General features: G+C 43.2%; 1 long non-coding RNA gene across 1 annotated transcript in view; it reads left to right on the forward strand.

Moving 5' to 3' along the window:
- Positions 1–13,417, forward strand: part of LOC144805416 (uncharacterized) — a 67,514-nt gene extending 54,097 nt beyond the window's left edge. The window contains exon 4 of the long non-coding RNA XR_013605514.1: positions 12,701–13,417. This is a non-coding gene — a long non-coding RNA (uncharacterized LOC144805416). The remainder of the gene's footprint in view (positions 1–12,700) is intronic.
- Positions 13,418–17,750: the final 4,333 nt, after the last annotated feature.

Consider the following 17,750-nt stretch of genomic DNA (forward strand, 5'->3'; position numbering starts at 1 on the left):
GAGAGGTCCTGGCGAACCTACGCATGTGTGAAGAGCATAGAAGACAAGGAACATCCCTGTCGGAAGGCAAAGACTCGGGAGACTGTATTATTGACGCGCATGCGCGCTAGAGGGTCCACATACAAGAGCATGACAGCAGCGCCACTGGTTCAGCAAAGGAATCCCCTGTTGCGTGTAGTACTCCATTAAGGTGTCGGAGACATAAGCGCGTTCCCTGGTGTGGCATAAAGCCAGATTGATCAGGATGATCCACTGTTGGAATTACTGTCTGCAGGCAGATCTCCAGGGCTTACGCAAGGACCTTAGTCTCAAAATTAAGCAGGGAGAGAGGTCTATAAGACCCACACTCAGTTGCTGATTCGTCCTTTTTTGGGATGACCACCACCTCAGACATTCTTTGGTCCTCTGGGAGACACCCTTATTTTCAGGCAGTCTGAAACCTCCTCTGTAGGCACTCCCTGATTTTATCCATCATGCTTTTATATAATTCTATGGGGAGCTCATTAGGCCCCGTCGCGTGCCCTGTTTGCAAGGTTCTTATTGTCTTATATATTTAGTCTACTGTCAGGTCTTGGTCTAGTGCGTCTCGGTCCTCATTCGTTAGCATTGGCAGGGTCAGGTCTTTCAGGAAGCCTCTCCCATTATTTCTGTCCCCTTGTTGTCAGTGTCCTCAAGGATCACTGGTTTGAATTCATCCTATTGCACGCAAGCTGATTCAACAGGCCGCCGGTTCTCCTTAAAATAGAAGTCTGCTCCATCTCACATACGAGCTTTGAACGTCTTTTAAATATCACTGATCAACCCTTGAGGGTAGGAGGAAGTCCACAACCGGACCATCGAGTTGCACCTCCACCAGCGAATGGTCTGAGATTCCCCCTGCTATGTGCGTAGCTGCTCTAAAATCATCTTTGTTGGACCTGGCCTTGTGGCGTGGTTCCCCCCGTTCCTCAGCAACCCGTTAGCCTAGCCCTGCACCCAGAAACCCCTGGTCGTCCTGTCTCTGTACACCCAAACTCCCTACACGACCCCACCAGCCGGCGACCAGCTCCGCATCCCCGCCCTCCTTCCCGGCCCCGGGCACCCCCGAACCTGCATCACCCCACAGGGCCCCAGCAGCCATTTTCCCTTCCTGAGGTCCCTGACTCCATGGGCCTTGCAACACCCCGGCCCCAGCGAAACCTAGGCTCCGGACGCGCCAGTCCCGGCTGGGGTGTAAAGGGCTCCCCGAGTGAGATAAGACAGGGAGTTTCGATGGCACCTCCGGCCTCCCCTGAGAGACTGGTTTCTATCACACCTCTGGCCTTCCCCTGGGGGCCGGTTTCGATCGCACCTCTGGTATTCCCCGAGAGCTGGCTCCAGACCCTGCCGGACGCATCTTCAAAGGGATCAAAGGGCCAACCAACGGACCTCTCCAACGACCAGCCCCCAAGGCATGAGACCTCTGCCTGCGAGAGTCCGGACATCAAAGGGCCACTGGACTATATCAAGGCTCGCCCAACAACTAGCGGGTAGTTGTATCCTGGACAAGAAAGCCCTGCTGATCTGATCCCGGCTGACCCTTGGGGAAAACTGAACCTTCGAACTCTTCGAGCCCTGCTGACGCTGTCGCAGCTCTTCCTCGTAACGACGGAACTGAAACATCGGAGCCCTGCTGGCGCTGTCACGGCTCATCCTCATAAGAACGGAACTAGAACCTCGGAGCCCTGCTGACCTCGTCGCGGCCCGATCTTTAACTCTTAAGAGACCTTCACGGAACATCCTGAGCCCTGCAGACGTGGTCGCGGCTCCTCAAGAACTAACCTCCGGATCGAACCCTGCTGACCTTGTCGCGGCTCGAGGAGTACTCTGGTCCGGCTGGACCATCGACGCTACCAACAAGACCTGAGCCGACCTGAAGTGAGTGAAGCAGCCAATACGATTATCACCTTTTCGTATCCCCCGGCTCGAGGATTGAGAGCTGTGCGCAGGGTACGCTTCGTACTGGCCTAAAGACTGAGACTGTCCCACTTCCCCCTTCCTGAATTCCTGAGACTTTATGATCCTCGATCGCTTGTAAATAAGAGTGCCAATTCTTTTTTACTGTTCATAAAGAACTTGTTACTGAAAACCTACGGTGTGGTGTCCGTTCGTAAGTGTGGTGTGAGCTCAGTGTGTACGATCCTAGACTCTAAGTCCTCCCCGGTGAGGACCTCACGTTAAGACTCGGCATTACTTGTGGGAGAGGTGAGTCACGGGGTGGTCGGGTGAGCATAACCTGGCCCTCTGGGATCGCCCCTTCTTACATTCTTTATGGACAGTCTGGCTGAAAAGATAGTGCAGGCATGCCAGACTACCATGTGTTGCAGACAGGTGCTCCGGTTCTGATACCCTCTTCCCCTCTAGGGGCATTTAGAAGTATCATGAATATAGTATAGGGTCAGCTCTGTCACTCCAGTCACCCCAATGCATGTATGCTCTGTTGTAAGTGTCTTACCCTTTAACAGGATGAGCCAGTCTTGTCTGGGTCTCTTTCCTGTTTCCCGACACTTGAATGGCATGCCCGAACACTCGAGAGAGCAGTGACCCACCAGCTGGCTTTTGTGGAGCGCTTTTGTCCTGCATATACTGCTGCATTCTGTAGGGCACCCACTCTGTCTTTTCTTTGCAGTTGCCTGAAGATCAGCAGTCCCAAGATAGCAGTCATACCTGGCCTGTCTGTAAGTGCGGCCCCCTCTGGGGGCCCGACCGTCAGCAATTGAGCCCACACTGTGGCCGGCTGGACCACAGGCGTAAGCTCAGACAGGGTGTTCGACACTGGAGTAGTTGTAGTCCCTCATGGGCATCTGACACAGAGTAGTCAGAAATTCAGCAGCTAAAAGCCCAACACAGGCTTTTCAGGAAGTTAGTAGATTCAGACTCTGTTGTGTTAGGAATTTGGCAAATGCAACCTTGAACGGGCCTATTGGCAGCACACAATTGTCCTACTGGGCCTCAACAATTATGTTGTTGTAGAGTTTTATTTTCTGCCTTGAACTGTTGGGAGAGTCTTGGCATCCCTCAGACTAGCTGGTCCTGCTGGATGGCTTTCTGGCCGCCCTACAGATAACGGGGATGTGTCGGACCTTGCTTCTTCCAGGACAGCCTTGTCATCCTGCTGGATAGTCAAACTCCGTTCCCTTTCTTTCCAGACAGGCAGGCTTCTAGGCAGACTTCTAGGCTCTTCAGGACAGGTACACAGCTTCTCCATTAAGTAATTCAGCCTGCAGGTGATGTCCCTTCAACTTAGATAGACTGTCAGGCTGACACCATCCCTGGTGGTACAGCAGGCACCTGAGTACTTTGTAGAGCACATTATTCCTTGGTAACAGAGGACTTTGAACTGGGGTATAAAAGAGGGATAGATGGTCCCACTTGTATACACAACTGGCAGGCAGGAGGTGCGGTTTACTCTGTCGCACTCTCACATTGCATTTATGCTACGCACACCAATACCCTAAACACGCACTTGATGTTAGCGCAAAGTCTGGGCACAGGTATAGAAATGGAGCATTACATGGGTGTGAAAGCCACTCCACTGACCATGATGCTATTGATCCTTACAACAGGGTGCATTGCCATCACCGCTCTAGCTGTTAAACCCATGACAGTCCTCTGCCTTAAATAAGGGCACACTTGGTGTGACCCTCCAGGTCACAGGGCCGGTCCAAGGTCTCTTAGTCCCTTGTTCGAGGTTGCACAGTACTGGGGTGGCAGAAAAATCTCATGTAATTGTTTTGTGGTAGTTTTACCCCAGTAACGTGCAGTTACAGGTTTGACACCATGGACTGGGGAGTTGCCACGAGGAACATATTCTTCTGCCTGTCAAACCACATGCCATTCTCTATTTCATAGTGTTTTTCTGTTTTTATTTACCACTTGTTTTAAGCAGGTGGTAGATATATCCATGTGGTTGGTTGGGGGAGATGGGCGAAGCAGGGGAGGGAAGAGGAAAGCATTTTCTAACAGAGAGAAGAGTTGTATGTTTCCCCCAGTTAGTAAAAAACCAGCATAAGTCTTGGCTGCTTCTGCTGCACTCAGAGTCTTGTGGGTCTTTTTAGTCTAATTTTTCTGTCTGGAAAAAAAATGGTGTCCTGTTTTTCTGCACCCGGTAAATCCAGGCGCAGAAAAGCCTAACAACTGATAATCAGGTGGAATAAAATGAACACATGAAAGTACTCCTTAATTTCATTGCCCTTGATTCATACTCTGGACCATAGTTGAGGGATAGGTCTAGGCATAGTCCTCGCAACACACAATAGATTTGCGTGTGTCAGAGGCCAGAGCTCAAAAGTCAGGATACCAGATACAAGTAAATGGTAACTCAGGGCAGGGGAAAACGCCTGTTGTCCATGGAGGGGAAATTCCTGTCCCAGAAATGTACATTAAAATTAATTAATAGTATTCTATTTTAAATATCTGTTTGGTGCCAGTCAATATGACTTTAATTTCTGCCTTTGGGATTCTATGTTACAAGTCCATAGGGTACATGTATCCTTTCTGAGCTTAATAAAATGTTAGAAACTCTACACATCCTCACTCCTACATCCAAGTACTCTCAGGCTACCATTCTGCACTCTGCTCTGTCTGAAAAACAGCTCAACATTTTCAAAATTCTGCATAGATATGGCTTGTAAATAATTTTTGGGTGAAATGTACATGTATTTTTTTGTTACTTTTTGCTTAAGAATATATTGTTGTGTTACTCCTCTAATAGAAGCCTTGCAAGCATCCAACACAGAAAGAATACTAGCCGTATCCAAATTATATGTAATAAACTCCTTTGTGTTTTTTGAGAGATGTTACAAATATCTCGTCTGATAATAAATATCTTGGGAAAGTGAAAGGACGTCTCTCTTTTGCCCTAGGAGCTACTCCAAAAGTGAATATAATCGGATTATGGTCAGAGGAGATTTTTGACATAATCTGCATATGTCCTGAGCTCATTGGTCCCATCGAAGCCCACGCCAGATCTATCCTAGAACAAAGTTTGTGGCGGAACGAATAATATGTATATCCTGGTACATCTGGATGTAGACAGCGCCATATGTCTTTTACATTATGAATTTTAGCTAGTTCTAGTATTGCTGCTCTTGTTTTGCACATACGTAAAGTTAACCCTATCTTCGTTGCATCCTGTTGATAATTTAAAACACAATTAAAGTCTCCCATCAGGAGAAGCTCGCCCTCCCACGATAATAATTCGATGTTCAACCAGTCAAATAAGCGAGGCTCATCTTTGTTTGGCCTGTATATAGCACAGAAAACATACATATTGTCTTCTATCCGCATTTGCGTTATTGTCCATCGCCCCCCCTTGTCCTCTGCCGTCCTAGTGACTTCCCCCCGCAATTGTCTTTTCTTTAATATTGCAACCCCTCTGATTGGTGTATTTAATGTTGTGCAGGCCACCAATTCATATCCCAATTGATTCAAAAGTTTTTTATCTTTATAGCAAATATGTGTTTCCGTTAGCATGACCAACTGTGCATCATACATTTTCAGTTCTTGATATACTAAATTTCTTTTAGTCCTATTATTCAGGCCTGATACATTCCATGCAAGACAGCTACAGTACTTAATTTATGTAAAAATTCAAAATCGCTGCCCTTTTCTTATCACTCTTTTTAGTTTTATTTCTTACTAACATCGTTTTGTCTTCCTTTTGACTTGTCATGCCATTTTTAATTTTTCCCCTCCCATCCCTCCCGACCCTCATACCTTCCCTCCCCACAACAAATCTACTCCCCCCGTACCATAGGAAAACAACCCCCCTCTTTATACTTGCTGCCGTTGGTTGGGCAGCCTTTTGAGGGTGCAGCCATCCGCACCACCCTCTCCTACTTCAATAAGTGTATCCATCCCGATTCCCCTTTCACAAATAATCAATTTGTCATTTAGTCAAACCTTTTGAGACAGTGATCACATAGAATCTGCATTCGAAAATATTGTGTTTTATACATTAGTGATTCTTTTCAAACTCATTTTCTGCCTCCATAGCCTAGTTAAGCATTAGTATTTTTTTCTAACACATTTTCTGCCTCCTTAACCTGGTTAAGAAAGTATGTATGACCGGCTTTGGTAACTTTTAAACACGCAAGTTCTTGCAGGAAAACCTGAGCCTCTGCGGCTTTAAAGGAATCAATTAATTGTCGTAAGTTCCATCGTCTCTCCATGGTAGACTTACAAAGGTCTGACCTGACAAAAAAAGTCACATCTTCTGTGACAATGGAGGAGTTGGGTTTTGCTTTTAAAGAGACATCCTGTCTCAATAAGAAATTTCCAAAATAAATCAAAAATGGGCGAGGAAATTTACTTCCTTTGTTTCTGTTAACCAGTGGTAGTCGATGACCTCTTTGTAGCTGAGAGTCCCAGTCCCAGTCTGCGAGATCGGGGAACGCACGCTGGAAAAACTTGACTATGTAAGCCCTGGGGTATGCCCCTTCAGCCCCCTCAGGAACCCCAAAGAGTGTAAGATTTTGTCTTCTTTGGCGATTTTCCATATCCTCGACTTTAGAATGTAGTGCTCGAATCTCTTCATCCTGGCGGGAATTTTTCTGCTCAGTTTTAGTCGAAGTTTCCTCTATCTGCGCGACCCTATGTTATAGTTCTTCCACATCTTGTGTTACCGTATTCATTTTGTTATTGACTTCCAATAAGTAATTTTGAGTTTTTGTATTGTCTTCCTTAAGTTGCAGGAAATATTGTTGTGCTTCTTGCCGTTGTTCTGTCAGCATGTTTAAAATTAAGGCCAAAGATGGGGTCTCTCCCAATGGTTCCACAGGGGGTAATACCTCCTGCAGCCTATCTTTCCCCAAATGACCGTTTTCCTTGGCTGAAGCAGACATGACAACGAGATCACTTGAATTGAAATCCTTTTGATTGATACCATCTCTGATATTACTGTCTTCTTGGGAGTTCTTTGCCCCCATGGAGTTATCTAGGATTGATTGACTTAAAGGTTCAGACAAGTTTGCCTTATTCAGATCTGGGTCAGCTTGTGTTGGAGTTGGTAGCCCCATGGAGCTATTTCCTGACAGACGTAAAGCCATTGATTTTACCCCTCCTTTGGCTTGGATCCACTTACGTAGAGGGCTATCGTCAATAATAGGTTTGCCCTTAGTGTTAGCTAAAGTTATAACTGAGGAGAAAGTAGAAGGATTGGTATTTTTCTTGTTTTTCAATTTATTTTCAGCCTTCCCTCTTCCTTTTTTCCGAGACACAGTTTTCCACTCATCTTGTGACAGGCCCACTCCAGTGTTATCCTCTTCATTGCCCAGTTCCTCATATACATCATTTGATTCAACTAGTTTATCATTAAATCCCTCTGTACAGTCTTCAGAAAGTCCCTTAGCTTCCTGTACTTCAACTATAATGAGCGCATCTGTTTCCTGGGTAGCGAGAGTTTCATGAATAGATAAATTATTAATTTCAGCAGCAGTTACGTCTGGCTCCATGTCCGTAATCAATATTATTTCCGTACCCTCGGATGCTGGAGCATGTACCTGTAACTGAATTTTATCCTTTCCCTTATGATTAACCTCTTTGTCTGTTTCAGATTGTTCATCTAGTTTTTCTGCTACCTCTGAAACGAATCCCCGTCAGTAATAGTATCATCATATTCAGTAATCTTAGTGTTATTCTCAGTGTTCTGCATCATTTTATTGTTAATTTCCTTGTTTGTTCACGTAATAGCATCATTATTTGTATGGTTAGCTGAAACAGCAGGATTTAATATTACATTAGCTCCCTTTGCTTTAGTTAAGTTATCACAAGTTAGCAAAGTGGGCCGTGGTGGCTGTGGCTGTAGCTTACCAGTCATTGGTACACCCTTATCCTATTTTCCTGAAGCAAGCAGTTTCTGTGGGCCAACTCCGGTTTCGAGTCCAGCTCCCACTCTTTCCTTCCCGAGGGGTTTGGCTGGTATCTTTTGTTTTTCTGCCGTCACTCTCTTCTACCCCGCGGCATTACCGACAGCTGTGGCTCCCAGAACATCGCTTTCCTCCATGGTCGCTACACCCTTTGTGGTCCTGGTGCTACGCGGTGGATTCTTCGGGGCTTAATCTTGACAGAAATCAATTTGTCTGCTAAACCCTCCGGCGTCGAATTGCCCCCCCGGGCGTCGGAATTGGAGGCTCTTGTCACGTACCCACGAAATATTGAGCAGCCCGGACTTGCAGAGCCTAGCCAAGACAGCAGCGTCCAGCGAGCCCAGCGAGCACAGCCAGCCTCCGCCCACAGTTCGCGGCTGCCGCAGCCTCTTGCAATCAGAAGCCGCATCCGTTTCACCACCTTCGGCAATCGCCGCTTCGCTTTCCGTAAGTGATTCCAAGTAAGTTTATAGTGAGTTTATAGTTTGTAGCAATGCAGGAGCGCTTTCAAATTTCCCGTTTCGAAATAAAGTAACCTTTTAGCTCATAAGTTGATCGAAGCCGTCTAGTTAGGAGAGCAGCGTATTCAGGCTGCACCCGGCGGCGTCCTCAAGCCGCCATCTTATATACTGACTGACAATATCTTACATATGGAGAAACAGTTAGCAGATAGTCTTTGTGCTGGGCTGATGAGCAGATTAGATATCATGCTTTTGGAAGATAAACTTTTTACGTTAAGATCAAAAACCAAGAGCTTTCTTAGGGAAAAAAATAGTTGTAAGATTCTTAAATATAAACTCTCTCAATACGAATGCGGAGTTCGAGTAGGAAAGCTCTTGGCATACAAGGTGGCGGAAAACCGAGCATCAACACTAATTAAATCTATGGTTGTATGACTTAACAACTACTGCCTAAACCACGACTTCTGGATCAACGAAGGCTAAACCACGACCATCACTTAACCACTACATTTTAAACCACTACTCCATAAACCACAAAAATTAGATTAAATGCCATTTTTTTCTAAAATACTTTTTTAGTTCCGTTTTCAAAAACGAGCACACTGATCATATGCTGGTCGTTTTTTCAAATTAAAGCTACACTGCCATCTTCTGACATAAACTGGTAATTTATGTTAACTAATTTCTTAAACAACCTATTTTAATCTTCACGTATTTTTCAATCTATATGTATTTTTTTAATCGTATTTGTGGGGGGGGGGGAGTCCTCCCCAAACCCCCATTTACCCTTTTAAACGATTTCCTAGCATGCTCCGGTGTTTTAAAAGTCGTGGTTCCATCCTTCGTTGTTTCTTCATTCGTGGATGTTTCCTTCGTGGTTCAGCCCTCTTCGTTGTTCAATCTTCGTTGTTCAGGTGAGCCGTTCTTGAAACATCGTGGTTTAGGATGTTTCCCTAAATCTATAAAAGGCCCTAATGATATCCTGTACTCGCAGCCTATACAAATAATGGAACAATTTGCTTCATACTATTAAAAATTATACACTCCAGAATATGATATTATAGGTAATCAGATTCAATCTTATCTAGATGACAAACTCCCTGTAAAAGAATATTTAGATCAGGATATCCTTGACAATATGGAGGAGAATTATACAATAGAAGAACTACGTTTAGCTGTGTTTTCCCTCCCATCCAACAAAGCCGCAGGGGAGGATAAACTTCCAGTTGAACTGTATAAAATATGCACGGAAGAAATATTACCCTTCTTCTGCTCAGTCGTGAATTATATTGGTACAACAGGAAAGGCTCTAGAATCTTGGAAAACGGCTAAAATTATGTTCTTCCTGAAAAAAATAAACCACCGACTGAACGTGGGTCTTATCGACCAATCTCTTTAATAAACACCGATGCTAAAGCATATTCCAAGTTACTATCAATGCAATTGGCTCCCTATATGCCATACTTAGTCAATGAACAACAACATGGCTTCGTAGTAGGAAGGGACACCACCACTCATGTCAACATGGCGATTACAGCATTTGACGTAGCCGCAACTAATCTTACCCCACTCGGTATGATTCTCTTGGACGCAGAAAAAGCGTTTGACCGAGTGGGGTGGGACTATTTGTGGAAAGTGCTAGCTCAGTTTGGATTTAAAGAACGGTTTCTGAGAAGTGTACAGGCTATTTATAGGGATCCCAATGCCAAAATTAGTTATGCAGGGCTACTGTCACCAATCTTCGCAATCTCTAGGGGGATTAGGCAGGGGTGCCCACTTTCACCCCTGCTGTTCCCTCTCTCAATGGAACGTTTTATTAATGCTTTGCATAAACAAGATAAGATAATTCCGGTTATACATGAAGATAAAACTCTCAAAATAACTGCATATGCAGACGACCTAGCTATCTATACCACAAACGTAACGGATGCCCTAATTGGAATATCAGAGGAAGCAAAGAACTTTGGCGATATTTCAGGCTCTAAGTTAAACCTTAACAAAACACAAATTATTTTGAATTACCAAGCTGATCATACGTTTTAATTGCAGCCAGGGGACCCCCAGAATAAAGTGAATTCCGGTACCCCTTGCTACATTTTAATAACTTTACCAAGCAAACACACCATCCTGCCCACACACCCCCACTTCACCATAAGGCTGTTGGATTAAAAGATCTCCGCCAAAGAGCCCCTCTTTGAGGTGAGCCCGTCGGGGGTTGCACCGCCTCCCCGACGAGGAGCAAACGCCTATGATGAAGCATGACACCCTTCTGGGTGTGTGAGGCAACTACATCCAACATAATGGATGCCCTAGGGTGTCATTCAAACACCTTTGGTCACGCCAGCTAAACCTCCCTTGTCTGTCTACAGGAACAGTTCAGCAACCCCTCTATTGCGTCTTATATAAACTTCTTAGTCAGTATAATGCGGATGACTGCACAAGATTGTCACATAAGTGGACGCTAAAACTAGGAATCAATGTGACACCTCAGAATATCTCAAATGCTTTCGTCAACATCAACAAATTAGTCCACTCCTCTAGTCTAAAATTACAACTATACAGGACGGTCAGTCAATTATACCATACACCACTAAAAATATCCAAATGGTCACAGAATAATCTGAACAATGACCGTACTAAATGCCCTAAATGCGATCTGGTGGCAGCAGACCTTACTCACATGCTTTATTCTTGTCCTATGCTTGCAAAGTACTGGAAAGAAATAGAAAATACTTTAATCCAAAACATTTGATTCATACATCACTCTCTGCACCTATGGTTTTACTCTCTTTACACACGATGGGGACAATAATACTAGTTGGCTTAATATAGCTCTGTCTTGTGCTAGATTGGTGGTAGCTCGAGCTTGGATTTCAACAAACCCACCCGGTAGGACGGAGTGGTTAAACCTGCTACACGAAATTTATACTATGGAAAAGGCCCTTGCTAAGGGCTGAGGCCGAAAGTCTGTAGTAAAAACTGAAAAAATATGGAATAATTTCGTATAATTCTGAAGGACACAAGTTGTACATAACCTCTAATGTTTCTCCCTCCTCTTTTGCTTGGTTTCTCTGTTTCTTTATTTCTATATAACTTAAATTGGGCCTTGTCTAGTGCTTGCTGTACTTTATGTATACATGATATATCCCGGATATCACTCAAAACTTGTATGTTTAAGAATATCCACAAGAAAGAAACGCTTCTTCTGGAGTGCTGGGACCCATGAAAGTTGGCGCAGATACCTGCGAAGCAATCCGGTTAGTTCATTACATCCAAGGAAAACAAAGTTCGTCTTGCGCTCTCAGGCAATCAGGCAAAGGAATCCAAAGTGTAATATAAGCAGTTTATTTACACAACGCGTTTCAGCTCAACAGCCTTGTTCACGTGTAAACCAACACGATTGACTCCGGTATTTAAAACAAAAGTTCAGCGTTGTCAATCACAATCAACATAAACATAGGACTAGTAAGTAAAAAGAATGGCAGACATGTTGGAATGGTCAAGTAACGTCAACATCGTTTGAATTTACGATTTAGGCAGTTTTGGCATGTTGTTATTAGCCCAACAGAGAAAATCCATAGGAAAATTAATGTATAATACATAAAGTCAACCTGTACACAAAATACAGTACAAAATAAAATAAAATACAACACTGTCTTGCGTTTGTCCTGGCTACTAATTAGTCTTACTGTTGGCCTTTCGTTCGGACATCAGTAACCGTACATGAGCCTGATACGGATCTGTATCACTAGTAAGTCGCCAATACAGGGTTGTTTGGCGATCACATATCGTTATATAGTCAATCAATGTAAAATACATGATAATAAAGATAGACAATGATCTGTAAAGCGGTCCACTTGTTGCATGTTTGTAACAGGGATTACAGACTGCAGAGAACAAGTGTTGTGAAACATTAACCAGATAAGTGCTCCAACCAGTGTAGGGTATATTGTCGGTCGACAATATCCGCGGTTCTCGAGAGGCGGAATAGTAACCTCTACTAGCCAGGTATAGTCATACTTATGGTTAGACGTTACCTAGTCCAAGAACTTAAGTCATTTCTTATGCGTGATGACAATGATCAAGTGTTGGCGCTGACTACCCGGAGAGTGACATGGCAGAAAGTCGTGAGTCCCAAAGTGAAAACAGTGATTTCTGGAGTGCAAAGGATAGGTGCGCCTGTGAAAGTGAGTTCGGTGCTATTGACTTCCTGTTTTCATTGGATGTTATGTTTAAGAATATGTATCATATATCCCTTCTTTTTTTTCTGACTTGTTTGCCAAATAAAAAAATTTCTATGAAAAAAAAAAAGAAATGTACATGTATTAACTGTATTTAATTTTAATACTATAGGTAATTGAAATTACGGACGAAGAAAGCAAGATTTAGCACCAGCCAACTAAATGTTAGTGCCATAAGAAGGATTATTTTGAAAAACTGAAGGACATCCAGCATTCTAAGTTTAAACAATTTCCAAAATCTAGGTGTGGCGAGGAAGTGGGAGCTGAGGAAAGTACTATACCTGTAAGTGAAGTCTCTAATTTTGCATTTCATTAAGCCAGAATAAAGTCATATCTGTGCTCACAGCATCAGAAATAATGCCAGAAAGACCAATCACCACATCCTCATCTGAAATATTACCAGAAAGACAAATTGCAACAGCATGACAGAATAACATTCATCTAAAGCATCATGTAATTCCAGAGAGGAAACACACACTGCATAAAACAAAGATATAACAAAAGGTTTCTTCTGCAAACCATCAAAGAAAAGACACTGAAAGAAGACTCCAAAGCTGACACGCTAACAACCAAAAGATTGGAAAATCACTTTTGTTCAACAACCGTTTTTAACCAGTTACGCAAGTTTGAATCTATTGTGTACTGTTCTGTAATTCTATGTAAATCGCCACAACATTATCTGCTGTGCATGAGTGATATGTAAAAACTGATTAAATGAGCACCGTTGTGCTATAGCTAATGTAAATAAATCCTCGTCTTCAGAACTACAATCCTTAACCTTACACCAAACATACAAAGGGTAAAAGGAACTGATGTTCTGCAACTGGTGAGCCACAATAATACTGTGCATGTTCTCAGTTACTGCCATTACGCCAGTGCAAAAAGGTACTTCTCAGTTTAATCATTAAATATCAGACTAACACCTTATCACTGTATTGCTAAGAATCTATACAAATAGATTTGAGAAAAACTTCAGTCACAAAATAACCCAAAAACTGTTATCTGCTAGAAACATTTCGACAGGTTTTACAGGGCTGCATCCAGACATATTTTGCTCAATTCAAGTGTTAAGATTACACACAATTTCTTTTAGAGATAAATGCTGAACATTATCTAAACAAGCCCTACTCTAAAATTGGGTTCACTCTTACCGTGGCATATAAGCAAGAGAAAACTAAATGTAGAGATATTAACTCTAGGAATACACCTTATAAAAACACGGGCTTTGAGAACAAATTCAGTGTTCAAACCTGCCTCAATCAAAGCAAAATAACCCTAGCTGGGGAAAAAAGTTACCTCTGCCAAAAAAGATTCAGCCATTAAATCTCATCTCACTGAATTTGAGAGAATGCACACTGGGAAAAACCTCTCTCAGTGCTCTGAATGCCAAAAAAGTTTCCGCCGTAAAGCTTATCTCACTGAGCATATGAGAATCCACACTGGGGAAAAACCTTATCATTGCTCTGAATGTCAGAAATGTTTCATAAACAAACTCAGTCTCACTCAGCATATAATAACCCACACTGGGGAAAAACCTTATCAGTGCCCTGAATGCCCAAAATATTTCAAAGTTAAAGCACTTCTAACTGCACATGTGCGATTGCACACTGGGGAAAAACCGTATCATTGCTCTGAATGCCAGGAATGTTTCATAAACAAACCCAGTCTCACTCAGCATATAAGAACCCACACTGGGGAAAAACCTTTTCAGTGCTCTGAATGCCAGAGATCTTTCAGTGACAAAAGAAGACTCACTCAGCATATAAGAATCCACACTGGGGAAAAACCTTTTCAGTGCTCTGAATGCCAGAGATGTTTCAGTGACAAAAAAAGACTCACTCAGCATATAAGAATCCACACTGGGGAAAAACCTTATCAGTGCTCTGAATGCCAGAGATGTTTCAGTTTAAAACACCATCTCATTCATCATATAAGAACCCACACTGGGGAAAAACCTTATCAGTGCTCTGAATGCCAGAAATGTTTCAGTGAAAAAAAAATACTCACTCGGCATACAAGAACCCACACTGGGGAAAAACCTTATCAGTGCATTGAATGCCACAAATGTTTCAGTTTAAAAAGCACTCTCATTCATCATATTAGAACCCACACTGGGGAAAAACCTTATCAGTGCTCCGAATGCCAAAAATGTTTCAGCCATAAATCTGATCTCACTGCACATGTGAGAATCCACACTGGTGAATAAAATTATCAGTGCTCTAAAGGTCAGAAAAGATTCAGAGGTAGAGATGTTTACATGCACCATAAGAAAATACACCATCAAAAATAATTCAGTGCTCCAAATGCCAGAAAAGCATCAATTTTAAACGCAATCTCACTCTACATGAGCAGATGCACACAGGGAAAAACATTACCAACACTGTGAATGCCAGAAATTCCTATTTGATAGGCACAGCCTCACTAACTATAAGCGACTACATACTGATGAAAAACCTTATGAGTGCTCGGAATGGTTTCAAATGACACTAGTGCCAGGATGCCTTTTTGGGAATCGTGCGCTTCATTTAAAATTGATTTAAAATTGTTGATCTCCAAAAAGGCCTAAATCAATAAATTGAATTGAAATTCAAGTTTATCATTGTAATCCTATTTTTGGAAAAGATGTGATTTATAATCCCATGAGGCGGTTCCTTTCCAGAAAGCATTAAATCCAAAAGGCACAAAGCAGCAAACAAAGGTCAAGCACAATGGTCCCGTATGTTTACAATATTGGATGGTGCAAACACTTCCAACATCCGCTGCTCAAGGATGTATGAAGTACAACAATAGAATAACAAAAAAAGGAAGGTGCACTCAAATAAAGTCAACCAGAGCAAAAGTTCTTTTATAATTTTCTTCTTCTTTATTCAAAATTATATGTTCTCTGTAAGCAAGGCACAGCCAACGCGTTTCGTTCCCTTTTTTAGCCGTGGGAACTTCGTCAGGATTGAAAGAGTTACAACATATATATACATAAATATACATAAAAAGGACACATATACCAAAAAAGAAGAAAAGTTATTTTCTCATTACATACTGACAAGACTATTACAAACAATTCTACATTGACCCAAAGAAAAAATATACATGTTTCTAAAACGCACTTAAAAGAGTGAATTACTATGTATACATTTATAAAAAGGCATCGACATATAGGTCTAACCCACATAAGAAAGAAGTCACAAAAAGAATGATTTATTTTGAAGATTATACTGAATATCCATACGATGATACTACATGGTATTTCAGCTGTAATCAACATTTAAAAACATTGAAATATAGAAAAAGTGAAAGAGATATGTAAAGTTTTTCCACGCACGTAGGATCAAAAATAATCCCAAATTGATGGAGAAAAGGGGGCGGGGGCAGAAAAAGGAGAAGAAAAACTGGAGTTTGAAGGGAAATGGGAAATGGGGAGAAAAAGATTTTGTATCCCCAACAGAAAAGATGAAATGTATTTACAGAGTGCAAAAAAGAAAAGGTGAAATAGAAAAAGTAATAACCACAACCAAGAGGCATGGACCACCGGTCATGTGAACCAGTTAGAGAAACAGCCATGGTATAGCATACTCACGCTTACCATGAAATAAGTCAGTTTGCGGAATGCAGACAGTCAAGATTTCCAGTGAAGGACGATGATCTGAGTGGAAAAGTCCTTGGCTATAGAATTTTAATACCAAAAAGTAAAAGAGAATCAATATCCCGGAAGGTCAGTAAGAATAAAAATAGCATGAAGGTAAAGCCTGATTAGACCTATTGCATTCTCGGAATTAAATCTGTCTAATATATGTTATAGAAAGACATTCCCTGCCAACCGTGCCTCTTATTACATCGGTGTGTTGTTCTAACTATTGGTGGCCCTCATTGGTACTCCTGCATGTACCTTTAAGCGAAATCCTAGTATCTCCTTGTCCTTGTAAAATCAGGTTGTAATCATGAATGAATGAATGAAATCAGATTTGGTTATTGCGCAACTTAGCCCAAAGGGCGTCAAGGCGCCTAATCCAAATGCCTGTAATGTCCCAGGAGCATGCTTACTGATAGGCCTTGACAAAACACCATGTTTTTAGTGCCTTTCTGAAAAGGGACAACGAGGGTTGCGCTTTAATCTCCACGGGGAGGGAATTCCACAGTCGGGGGGGTCACAGTGGCAAAGGCCCTACCTCCCCATCTGACTTTCTTTACACGAGGGATACACAGAAGATTCATATTGGAGGAACGAAGGCTCCTGCTGGGGGTATAGCAGGTTAGCAGGGAGCCTAAAGCATCCGAAGGTCCTGCCAATAATGCTCCAAAGGCCAGACACAGAATTTTAAACAGAATTCTGTGCTGGATCGGGAGCCAATGGAGATTCTTCCTGGCAAGAGTAGCAGAAAAGGAATTAGGGACGTCCAGAACAAATCTAGCCACTGCATTCTGCACACTCTGAAGGCGTTGGATAAGGCCCTTATTGATATCTGCATACATGATTGGAGGCAGGCGACCCCGGTGGCAGAGGGTTCGCGCCTGCAGTGGGACACGAGACTGTGCTTGCTGACGCCCTGCTAAACGAGAGCAGCGGTGCTGGATTATTGTTATTGCTTTTAAATTCTCCAGAGTCAACAGGAGACAAACTTTTTTACCTTATTCTTCAGGGCTCGGTGGAGTGTGGGCGCCATCTTCGTTTGGGCTGGTCAGGCGACCTAGCTCGGCGCCACACCCCCGCGCTTCGCCCCTATTTAGGAGCGGCTTCCTCAGTGCTCGACATTGGAGGCAGGCGACCCCGGTGGCAGAGGGTTCGCGCCTGCAGTGGGACACGAGACTGTGCTTGCTGACGCCCTGCTGAACGAGAGCAGCGGCGCTGGATTATTGTTATTGCTTTTAAATTCTCCAGAGTCAACAGGAGACAAACTTTTTTACCTTATCCTTCAGGGCTCGGTGGAGTGTTGCGCCATCTTCGTTTGGGCTGGTCAGGCGACCTAGCTCGGCGCCACACCCCCGCGCTCCGCCCCTATTTAGGAGCGGCTTCCTCAGTGCTCGACATTGGAGGCAGGCGACCCCGGTGGCAGAGGGTTCGCGCCTGCAGTGGGACACAAGACTGTGCTTGCTGACGCCCTGCTGAACGAGAGCAGCGGCGCTGGATTATTGTTATTGCTTTTAAATTCTCCAGAGTCAACAGGAGA

The sequence above is a fragment of the Lissotriton helveticus genome, assembly GCF_964261635.1.
Source record: "Lissotriton helveticus chromosome 1_1 unlocalized genomic scaffold, aLisHel1.1 SUPER_1_unloc_1, whole genome shotgun sequence".
Taxonomy (NCBI): Eukaryota; Metazoa; Chordata; class Amphibia; order Caudata; family Salamandridae; genus Lissotriton; species Lissotriton helveticus.